Raw genomic sequence first — 10,451 nt, forward strand, 5'->3', positions numbered from 1 at the left:
CATCTCCAACACTTGCCATTAACAGATGCCTATAATAAAAGCAATGACATGTCAAGAACTCCCTCAGAGACTGTTCTAGCTTTCACCCCATTCGGAATAAAAATGTTGGCTCAGGAAGTGCAATTATTTGACAACATAATAAATTTTTGTTTCATAAACCAGTCGTCTTCTTCCCTGAAACACTGCAGGTAAACTGATGTTACCACTCAAGTACCAAAGCACTAAAATCCTCTGCGTTGCAACATTCAGCTCAGAGTTAATAACTTAAGTTTTTTCTACACTGGGCAACAGCATAGCAGAAAAAGTTTTATCAGCAGCCTCTGTGTTATTGAATTCCTCAGTGGGCCCTCATTTTCACCATTCTGAACAACCTGTTATCAGCAACCTTCACCCTTTCACTGTTCACCACTCTTTCCAAGATCACTCATGGTCATGCTGAAGGCTCTCACCTCATCACAGCACCCTGTGGAAGTCCAGCATCTGCCTGCCTCTCCTCCTTGCAAGAGGTAGTTACTCACCACCTGCTTCCTGGCGTTCAAACAATCCATGCAAGCGCTGTACATTTTCCAGCTATGGCCTAGTTTACTCAAAGACTTTGAATAACATTCTTCAAAGATTTTTTGGAAACTAGAATAGGCTGTACCAAGCAGTTGCTAACTTCAGCGCTTCCCTCCAGTGTGTTCCTATTTGCCTCATCCCGTTTTTCCTACTTCACTTGCATAAGTGTTTTTAATGTCTCATCCTTTAATCTTCTCTCCACTTTTTATGCAATCCAGTATCAGAACAGTTGCAGCTGGATGTGTTCTTCTGCAAACTGAGGAGATATTGTTTGTCATGACAGTGTCATCTGCCAGCTCCAGACAACAATTCTTGTACGAGGGAGGCTATAGGGCACTAAGCCAACAGAACTACATTGGCAGACATTTAGACTAATCTGTGCAACCTACTAGCATGGATACATGGTTGCATCACATGTAGTGATTTAAGTAGCCATTTACTTAAACAACCATAAGCATCTTCTCTGCAAACAGTTGTAGTTGCAAAAAAAAAAAAAAAAAGCAGAGGTAGAAAAGCACTGAAAAATTGTATTCCTTAAGAACAAACAGTTCAAATACCACAATGCCTAACACAAGGTCCCAGTCTAGTATCCAGAGCTTCGGATACAATGTACCACAATCAGTAATACTAAAATAGATCATTGGTGTATTTATTCGGCAGAACACCCCCAAAACTAAATCTTTGGGTGTAGCACTCAAACCACTCAACTTTCCACAAGAAAGGTATAGCCATCCTTCCCACTTTGTTTCACAGGTGCACTTAGGATCGTGAACAGGCGCTGCACCTTGGCATGTGAGCAGCAAGAAGCATTCACTACTCCTTGAAGTAGTCCCTGGAAGATGTTGGCTCACCAGTCATCAGTGCAGGATTATAACAAACTAGAGCTGGCATGTTACTTCAAGCCTCAGTGTCTAGGTGATTGCTTTGGGCTGAGATAATACTTGGTAGCCTCTGTCACTGCTCAAAAGCCAGCAGGCAAATAACCTCATCCGTAAACTATTTTATGTCCCAGTTAAACAGCTACAGCCAGTAGCAGCACTGCATTATGGTCAAACACAGAGGTGCCCAGAGGCTTTACTTAATGTTTTGCTGCTCACTATAAAAATATGCAGAGGAAAACAGTTAGCTTCTCTTTGCAGGGCTTTAAAAAGAACACATCAGAAGTTCATGCTACAAAAATGAAGCAAAAGCACAGAAGCAGAAGCTACAGTGCAAGTTTTCTAGAGCCTGGAGTTTAAAATCTTAGCTTAAGTCTTACGTGGAGCAGCTGAGGGAACTGAGGCTGTTTAGCCTGGAGGAAAGGAGGGTCAGGGGAGACCTTACCAGTCTCTACAACTGCCTGAAAGGAGGTTGTAGCAAGGTTGGGGTCTCTGTTCTTCTGAGTGACAAGCAATAGGGCAAGAGGAAATGGCCTCACGCTGCACCAAGGGAGGTTTAGGATGGGCATTAGAAACATTTCTTCACAGAAAGGCTTGTAGAGCAGCGGAACAAGAAAGTGGTGGAGTCACCATCCCTGGAGGTATTTAGAAGATGTGTAGATGCAGCAGTTGGGGACAGAGTTTAGTGGTGACCTGGCAGTGCTGGGTTAATGGTTGGACTTAATGACCTTAAAGGTCTCTTTCAAGTCAAAGCAATTCCATGACTCTACAATTCTAAACTCAATCATAAGCCTACCTACCATCACAAGAAATACTCTTTTTCAAAACAGAAAGGTTACAAGACTCTGAATCCAGCACAAGTTTAGCCAGTTTGGAATGCATCCTATGGAATTACTAAAAATTAGCAGAACTCCATTAGAAACTTAAATCTTACCAAAACTGTATGAAAATCTGCTATTTTCATGTTTAAAAGACACTTCACTTCCTTAATCTGTCATGTTTTTTCAAGAAATGTAGTTCAATACATGCAGAATCTAATAATGATATTGCCATGTGTTCATCTTTAAGCTACCCATTAGTAAGCTTTCAGTGGTTATTGTTTCTTCACTAAATAATTTTGCTCAAGACAAACAACAAATACTCAGCCCTTTCCAGTCTTTCCTTTTTCCTCGGTCTGCCTCTATTCGCAGAGAAGCCAGGCAGAGTTTGTGCAGCAGCACCAGCCATCTTACAGCCAGGACACAAACGCTCTGGTGAGAAGCCTTCCCTGTTTGAAGGTCAGCTCCAAGTGTCCCCAGTAAGCATGCCAGTATTAGATTACCCTGACATCCGCTCGGCCTCAGGAAGGCAGGTCACAGCGAGGTAAATCAGGAGTCAGCTGAGGAGGGAAGACATTCCTGGGACAGTTCCTTCAGCAAAACAACAGCTTTTCTGCACAAGCCCTGAGGCTGGCAGACAGCCAACAACTCTCAGCTGTTCAGCATCTCTGTGGATGCCATACCACACACAGTACCTACTCCTCTCCTTTCCTTTCAGGAAGCACAGCTTTCCCTTCTTTAGAGGAACTGCTCACACAATCAGCTTGCACTAGTGAGCAGGAGAAATTTCCCAAGTAGTTCAAAGAACACAAATGTTTTTTTTTAAGGATTTGGTGTTTTAAAGACCAAAACAACAGCCAGGTCTTGTTTCCTCGTATCTTTAAAAGAAATCTGCCTTTTACCCTAACTAACTTCTTCAGTAGTCAGTAATGTAGAGCACTGCAAGTAAGTCAATCCACTCACAGAACAGACCATCAGCCTCTTTCTGTCTCTGCCAAGCCCTGGGCAGCTGAAAGCCGTACATTAACAGAAAGTACCTAAACTAAATGAGCCCTGTGTGGGTTAAGAAGCTGCAACACAAGATAATAAACTAAGTGGACTAAGTCAGATGTCAGTGAAGAGAAGAAAGGTCCAGCTGGAGGATGGCTAGTTGTATTTAAAAAAAAATAAAAATCATGATTAAGTCCTGTAAGCTATTTGCAATGCATGCAGAAACCAAAGGTGCCAGACAAATGACATCATACCAGCCTAGTTCAACTCTCACTAGACTGGGAAACTCCAGAGCGACAATAGTCACTGGAAGTTACTTAGAACTGGTGTTCTGGCCTAGCATTCCAGGAGGGAAACCTGTGATACTCATCCTTACACAATCAACACCAAAAAAGAAAACAAAAATTAAAATAGTAGTGTAGAGATCCATCAAAAGATGCACTCTGATTGGAGATGTTTGAAATAATTGTTTGGGATAGATTGCTCAAAACTGCCAAGAGGTTTGTAACTTTAAAGCGCTCAGCTGCTCTGCATGGTGCAATTTAATTCTCATCAATGTCACAATTGGGCAAACAGTTTAAAAAGCACACAGCACACAGTTACACACTTCACATTTTTTGTTTCCAGGACCTAAAAAAAAACACGTCAACCACTTCACAGCTGTTAGTATAAGCTATGGTACCAGCCACCAGGTAGGAAAATTTTTGCATGAGAAACAAACACACAGTTCAGTAGTGACCAGGAGAGCATTTAGCTCCTTCTCAAGAAGAAGCAATTGATTAACCTATCAGATTTTAATAATGCCGTTTCAAGAGGGAATCAAGCAGAAGACCAAGTGTTTCCTTTTTTCTTGCATGATCAAATTCATTAAACTTCTATTATGATTTGCATGGAAAATGGTCACAAAACAAGGGGATATTGTGTCTATGAGTAAGGTAGCAGATAAGCAGCATGTTACAAACTGATAACGTCATTCGTATTATGGAAAATAGGCCTTCTTAAGAAAGCTGAAGTGACCCAGGTAGTCCTGTACTGGGTCAATACACATCTATACATCAAGATGCAACACCTATTTAATGAAAGACATTATCAGCCCCTGAGAGAATTTCCTTTTATTAGTGCCTCAAAATTCTTCTGTTAACAGATTTCTGACTGTTAATATAGATGAGCAAAAATTGACAAAATTTATTTTAAATTTTCAAACGTAGAGTAGATAAAATTAAGACTGCCCAAATGCAAGCTCAGAAAACACAAGTATGAGAAAATAATCAAGACAGTACTGATATAAAGGCTACTAAGGTCTGACAAAGAGTCTAAGAATCTAACAGTCAATGGAAGCAATGAATCCAGGTTTCTCTATACAGCAGCAAGAAGGTGCCACTGGACCACTGCAGTAACTCAACCCCCCCAATTCCACTGCAATGTGGAAATACTTTTAGAGCTTTCCTCTAGTTTTTAAATCAGGAAATGAAGATACAGTCAACAAGTACATAACTCTACTTTTGTAGCATTTTTATTGAATTTTAGGTAGTGCCTGTTTACTCTTGCAGCCAAAAAGTCTCTATAAGTAGAGGAATATTGACTACAGAATTACAATTTAGAATCAGGACAGAATTCTATCTGTATGTTTATCTCTGCTCCTTGATAGTGTTCTAAAAATAGGGTAGTTAACACACAATGTGGCCGTTGTTCTGGATGCTAAGAAATCCTACAAATTTCTACTTAGAACAATCACTATTAAAAAAGTATTATGGAAGTTTAAATTCAAATAAAAAAAATAAAGAATTTAAAACCAAAACCAAAACCAAAACAAAACACCTCCTGATCCGTATAGCTTGTTACAGTTTCCTCCTTCCCATCACTGATAGTGGAAAAACAGATGCTGTTCTGAAGGACTGAAATAAAAATCTTCATATATAAAAAGACATTTAAAACTTCCTAACAGAGTATGTATGTATACAGTCCATTTTAGCACAAATATTCAGGTTGTTAAAAAGTGTCAAAGTAACAAACAAAATGTGCCTTAACAAAGTTAAACACAGTTTAGAAGATCAGCTTGTGTGTGCCACAACATCAAACACAGGGAAGTGTCAGTTGACTACTGAGATTGCCACATAATCAAACACAACCAGACTGGCAATTATGCTGCTATCTGCAGGACACACACACACTGCAGCACTGGAATTTTTATCCAATTTGACTTAAACATCTGAAAAGAAAGTTAAAAAACACAGAAAAATGTGTACCGGTTTCAAAAGTGTGGGTTTTGCTGGAACATTTGATGAATCCGATATTGTAAATTCATTCACTCCCCAAGAAGCCACTGAAATTGCTAAAATATAATTAGCAACTTTGTTCACTTCAGTTCAGTATTTTTACCATGGAAACAAAGCCATTACTAAACTACAAACCTTAAAGCAGCATTTTCAGCTAAAAAGCTAGCATTCACTAAAAAAAAGGAAAACAGACTGATTTTGACACATTTTGGAGGCTGTTAGAGGTGAGATGTTACAATAGATAGTAAGCCCCAACAGAAGTATACACACTGTTATGGTTTCAATAAGTCACTTTGAAATAAATACAGGTGCAGAGTTTAAAAGGCATTTGTAAAAACATAATATGTCCGTAGAGAAGAACTTGTTTATTTACAAAGTAATCTTCACAAACATTTTCTTAACAATTCCACTTAATCATGCTTCTGGCATCAGTGGAAGTACCTGGTACTTGTAACAGTGAAGAAGGTGATAAAAGAATCAAGAGGCCATGTCATGAAGAGCTGATCAGTTCAGAAATGTGCCCACTACTCTTGATGAGGCTACCCTACACATGCAAGGCACAGAACAAAGCACTCGCATCACCTCAAACTTAACCATCTAAAGACAAGACCAGTGATTTCCAAAACAAGTATCACAAAATTAAGAACTGCCTAAAAGAGTGATCCAAGAGAAGCAAAATAAATGGTACTAAAATATCAAGTAACACGTATTAAAAGAAGCAATTCAAACTAATTTAGAATTCAAAAGGTCAAAAAAATGGCTGTGCAAAGACACATTGCATGCAGCTCACTGATCATTCTTACTCAAAATGCAGTAGTCAAGATCTGAAATGAATGCATGATCACTAAATGCAAAATATGATAATTATACACTTCAGTAATGTATCCTTAATAAAAATACTGTATTTACTGCTAAACACCGTGGAAATGAGGAACTAGATCAGTTCAGCAACACAAATACATGAGGAACACAAGCCATTTACATCTGAGATGAGTACTATCTGAGAGGTGAACAACTAGAAGTGACACAAAAATACCCAAGTTAAAAGGAAGTTCAGGAAGAATGGATTAAAAATTAGTAGGTATTTAAGCAATTAATTGTTTTATTTCATGTCCTCCCCTGTGCACTCCCCAACGTAACCTTTCAGTGTTTAAGCCAGGTTTTTTAACTAGAGACAATTAAAAGGAAACTTCCCCTTATGAGCAAGTCATCCACATGAAACATGAAAGAACTGCCCCTCCTTTCTTTGAAGCATCACACATTAAAAAACATTATCTAGATCAAGCAGTGGACCAAACTAATCCTACTGCAGATGATCAGAAAAGACAAGCACTTATGATTCTAAACTGGGTCTTAGAAGTTTGAGGTTTGTTCCAGATTTCAGACACCTGCTCAGTCAAATCTCTTAATCAGAATTTCCAACATTTAGAAGCAAGAATAATTCCATTATCTCTCAGCTTTTGGTTGAGGGTCTGGTTGTGATTTAGGTGGTGGTATTTTCTTTTTTTAAAGAAGAAATGCCAAATCAGCAACCAAATGCTTCATAGCTACACGCACAGCTAGAAACTGAAGTTTCCATATCTAAAAAAGTTGCTTTCACCTTTTGATCACAAAAAGCCACTAATGACAAATTGGTAACATTTTGTTCTGAAGTCTACAATGGTGAAACAGCTGATGTGCAACTGCCTACTCATTAACACAGGTTGAGTTTTAAATGGAGAGATCACCATTGTAAATGAAGCCTGTGCAGATTCATGCACACATTCAGCATCTGTATTTTAATGCATCTAATTTTCCAACACTAAAATCTGAACAGCTTTGTATTGAGGAAAGATCTCCAGTCTAATCTTTGACAGTAGTTAGGATGCAGATTATATTTTGGTAATATGCAAATTCATTTAAAAGATTAATCTTTGGGGAGAACAAATTACTCCAAATCTTAAATTACTTACTTGTCAAAACAAAATACAAAGTATCAAAATTAAATTAGCGAAGTCGCATTTTCCTTTTTTAAGTGTAACTGAAGCTTCAGTCTGCCAGACATACAGTCTTCCTGAAAACTTAAAGTCAAAGTTATCACTAAATACATGAGGCCATATTCACAACAGATTTTTTCCTCTGCACTGACTTTTTGAGTGTAGGAAGTCCTCAGAATCGTCATGCATTGTTTCTAAATAGCTTAATTTTTCAGAAGGTCATCAAGGGAATCCACAAGCAACTTCTGTGATGCCTTCCAGGCATGTCTGGTTTTCTAGACAAACACATTATGACACCAGAAGTACTCTCCAGATTAGCAACATCAGGTGACGAGGAACTGCACTAACCTCTGATCTGTGTGAAGTTCAACTAGATTAAATTAACTTTAATTATAATCACTTTTGCACTCAAAGTAATTTACAAATGAAAACTGATCTATAAGCATTAAACCCATCATCACAACCGTTCCTCGGATTAAACACCGCCTGTACAACACAGTTCTGCTCTATTATCCACTAGCGGCTTTCCCAATGAGAAGTTAGATGGAACACAGTTGTCCAGACCAGAAGCTAACTCAGAAGACTCCTCAGCTCTCGTAAAATACATTAAAAAGTCCTCCTTCTGTCTGCAAAGCACTGCCTTCTGTATGAGTGCCTGCAAGTACCACACAAATACCGAAGCGGTATCAGTTCATGGAAAACCCAGAGCTGAAGTTCCACTGAACTGCAGAAAAATGAACAGGCATTTAAAGAACACCTGCATCTCCTTTTTTTGCCATCTGTCCAATTCCAGTTTCCCAAAGAAATAACCACCAGACTTCTAGTCTGAGATACAGCACATTTGCAGCTGTGTCACAGGAACCTGTCAATGAACTAGGTTACAACCATATTAATATGAGAGGCGTGGATACCAGACAGGTCTGTTACACTCACTGCTTTACTGGAACAACACGGATTTCATCAAAGGACTCAATCAAAAATACAAAATACAAGATGCTTGGCTGATTTCCCCTTAGATTTTTTTTTGCTACTGAAACTCAAATCCTCACGGTGTTCACACAAACTCTGCCACAATGAGTTGAGTTCTGTGCTAGAATTACTTCAACTTTTAGAAGCCAAGTGAACACACAGATTCATACCAATGTGACTAAGAGAACAGTAAGTCAAAGCTGCCTTGTAGATCTGGAGTTCTGTACTAGAGAACATGGTCCCAGCCTGGGAGTCTCGTGTCACTCGGGGTTGTGAAAGCTCTCTTAAAGCTTCATAACATACATACCCACAATGCCTTGCTTTCAGTTTCACTTGTGCACACATTCATGGCCAGTTACGCAAGAAGCTACAAAAAAAACAGACCACCCATTTCCAGGGTGCTCAATAAGTACATCAACAAGTCCCCTATCTGCTCCCGAGCGTAGTTTGAGTGAGGAAGGGGTCAGACAAAGCGCAAAGATGGCAAGAGCATCACTGTGCTGCACATGCACAGCACTACAGCAGGTGCAGCACTTTTGGCACTTTCTGTAACACCAGGCTGGCTGCACAGACTTCTGCACACTCCCAGCTGTCCCAACAAGCACTAGTCCTGCGAATGTGAGAGTACCACAGGCTCTGAAACACCCACATCTACCACCTGTGCACAGGACCCTCATATTTCACAAGGCTCTGTCCTCAGAAACAAGAACACACAACATGTCAGACCTGTCACAAAAATATAGAAAAGGTGGAGAGAAACGAGATTGCTAATACATACCAGTCTCACAGGAATAAGTGGGCCACATAAACAGAAGTTCAGGTATCAAAAGCATAGTCTAAGCACTTAGATGAACAATTTCTGCTAGGCCTAAACTGCCATCTGGTACAGATGCATCCAAGCCACTCAAATTTCGGTATAAGTAGATTTCAAGTTCTGTTTTGCCCTAAGAATTAAGATCATTTCTGGCTTTACATGAGACAGGAAGCTATTCAGTGCTATACTTCAAAGTATAGCACTTTTCTCATTTTTTGAGCATACCATTGTAAAAAGGGTACAGGGGGAAGGCTATTACCAAACAACTGATTTTTTTGTCAGAAACTGCAACTGTATGCAGCCTTAGCTCCTCTTTCAAGTTTTATTTCAGGATTACAATTAAAATAATCAGGCACTACCTTCTGCCTGATCAATGTAATATCCAAAAACAGATGTTAAAATCCCAACAGAGGGGGTGAGCAGAGATTTGTCATACCTTTTTCATCCAGTACCCACTTCTCTTACCCTCCTCAAAGCAGTTAAACGTGAAATGTAAGCATACCTGCACAGGGCTTCAAACAAAAATGGACAGGCATAAAACTGCATTGTGCTTGCAGATAAATTGTGGAAGATGTTGATGTACTATTACTATGCTACAGTCACTTGAAAAAAGGGTTGTGTTCTCTCCTGCAAGCAAATGGGGAAGGTTTTGTATTAAATACAGAAAGCCTCACAAGTACTGGCAGTGCGAGTCCCCTGAACACCCAACATGGAGTAAACGGTGTGTGCTTTATGCGTAGATAGATCTAGATGAAAGTTAAACACAAGTCAGTACTTCCAGTTGTAGTTACAAGACCTTTCAGGTAGTTTCTTAGCCTTCCTCGGTGACAGACATGCATCTCTTGTACCTGCTACTGCGGACAACAGACGTAAAGCCGCGGCCTCACTTTGGGCGACACCAGCTAGCAGGCACCCAGAGAAGAGACATGTTGAACTCCAGGAAATCGAAAAACGCTCCCAGGCAGAAAGCAAGAGTTGCCCGTCCCGTGGCTGAATCTCTAGGAAAAAAAAAGGGCCCCCCTGCCACCAGCCAGCAGCACAGCACAGCCCAACAGCCCAGCCCAGCCGCGGCTTCACACACGACAGCGAGAACAAGGCGCGGGAGGCGGCACAAGGCCACAGGCGCGCTGCCCTCCGCCTCCCCCCCAGCGCCATGTGCGCATCCACCACCC

This window comes from Merops nubicus, unplaced genomic scaffold (assembly GCF_000691845.1).
Source record: "Merops nubicus isolate BGI_N331 unplaced genomic scaffold, ASM69184v1 scaffold23753, whole genome shotgun sequence".
Taxonomy (NCBI): Eukaryota; Metazoa; Chordata; class Aves; order Coraciiformes; family Meropidae; genus Merops; species Merops nubicus.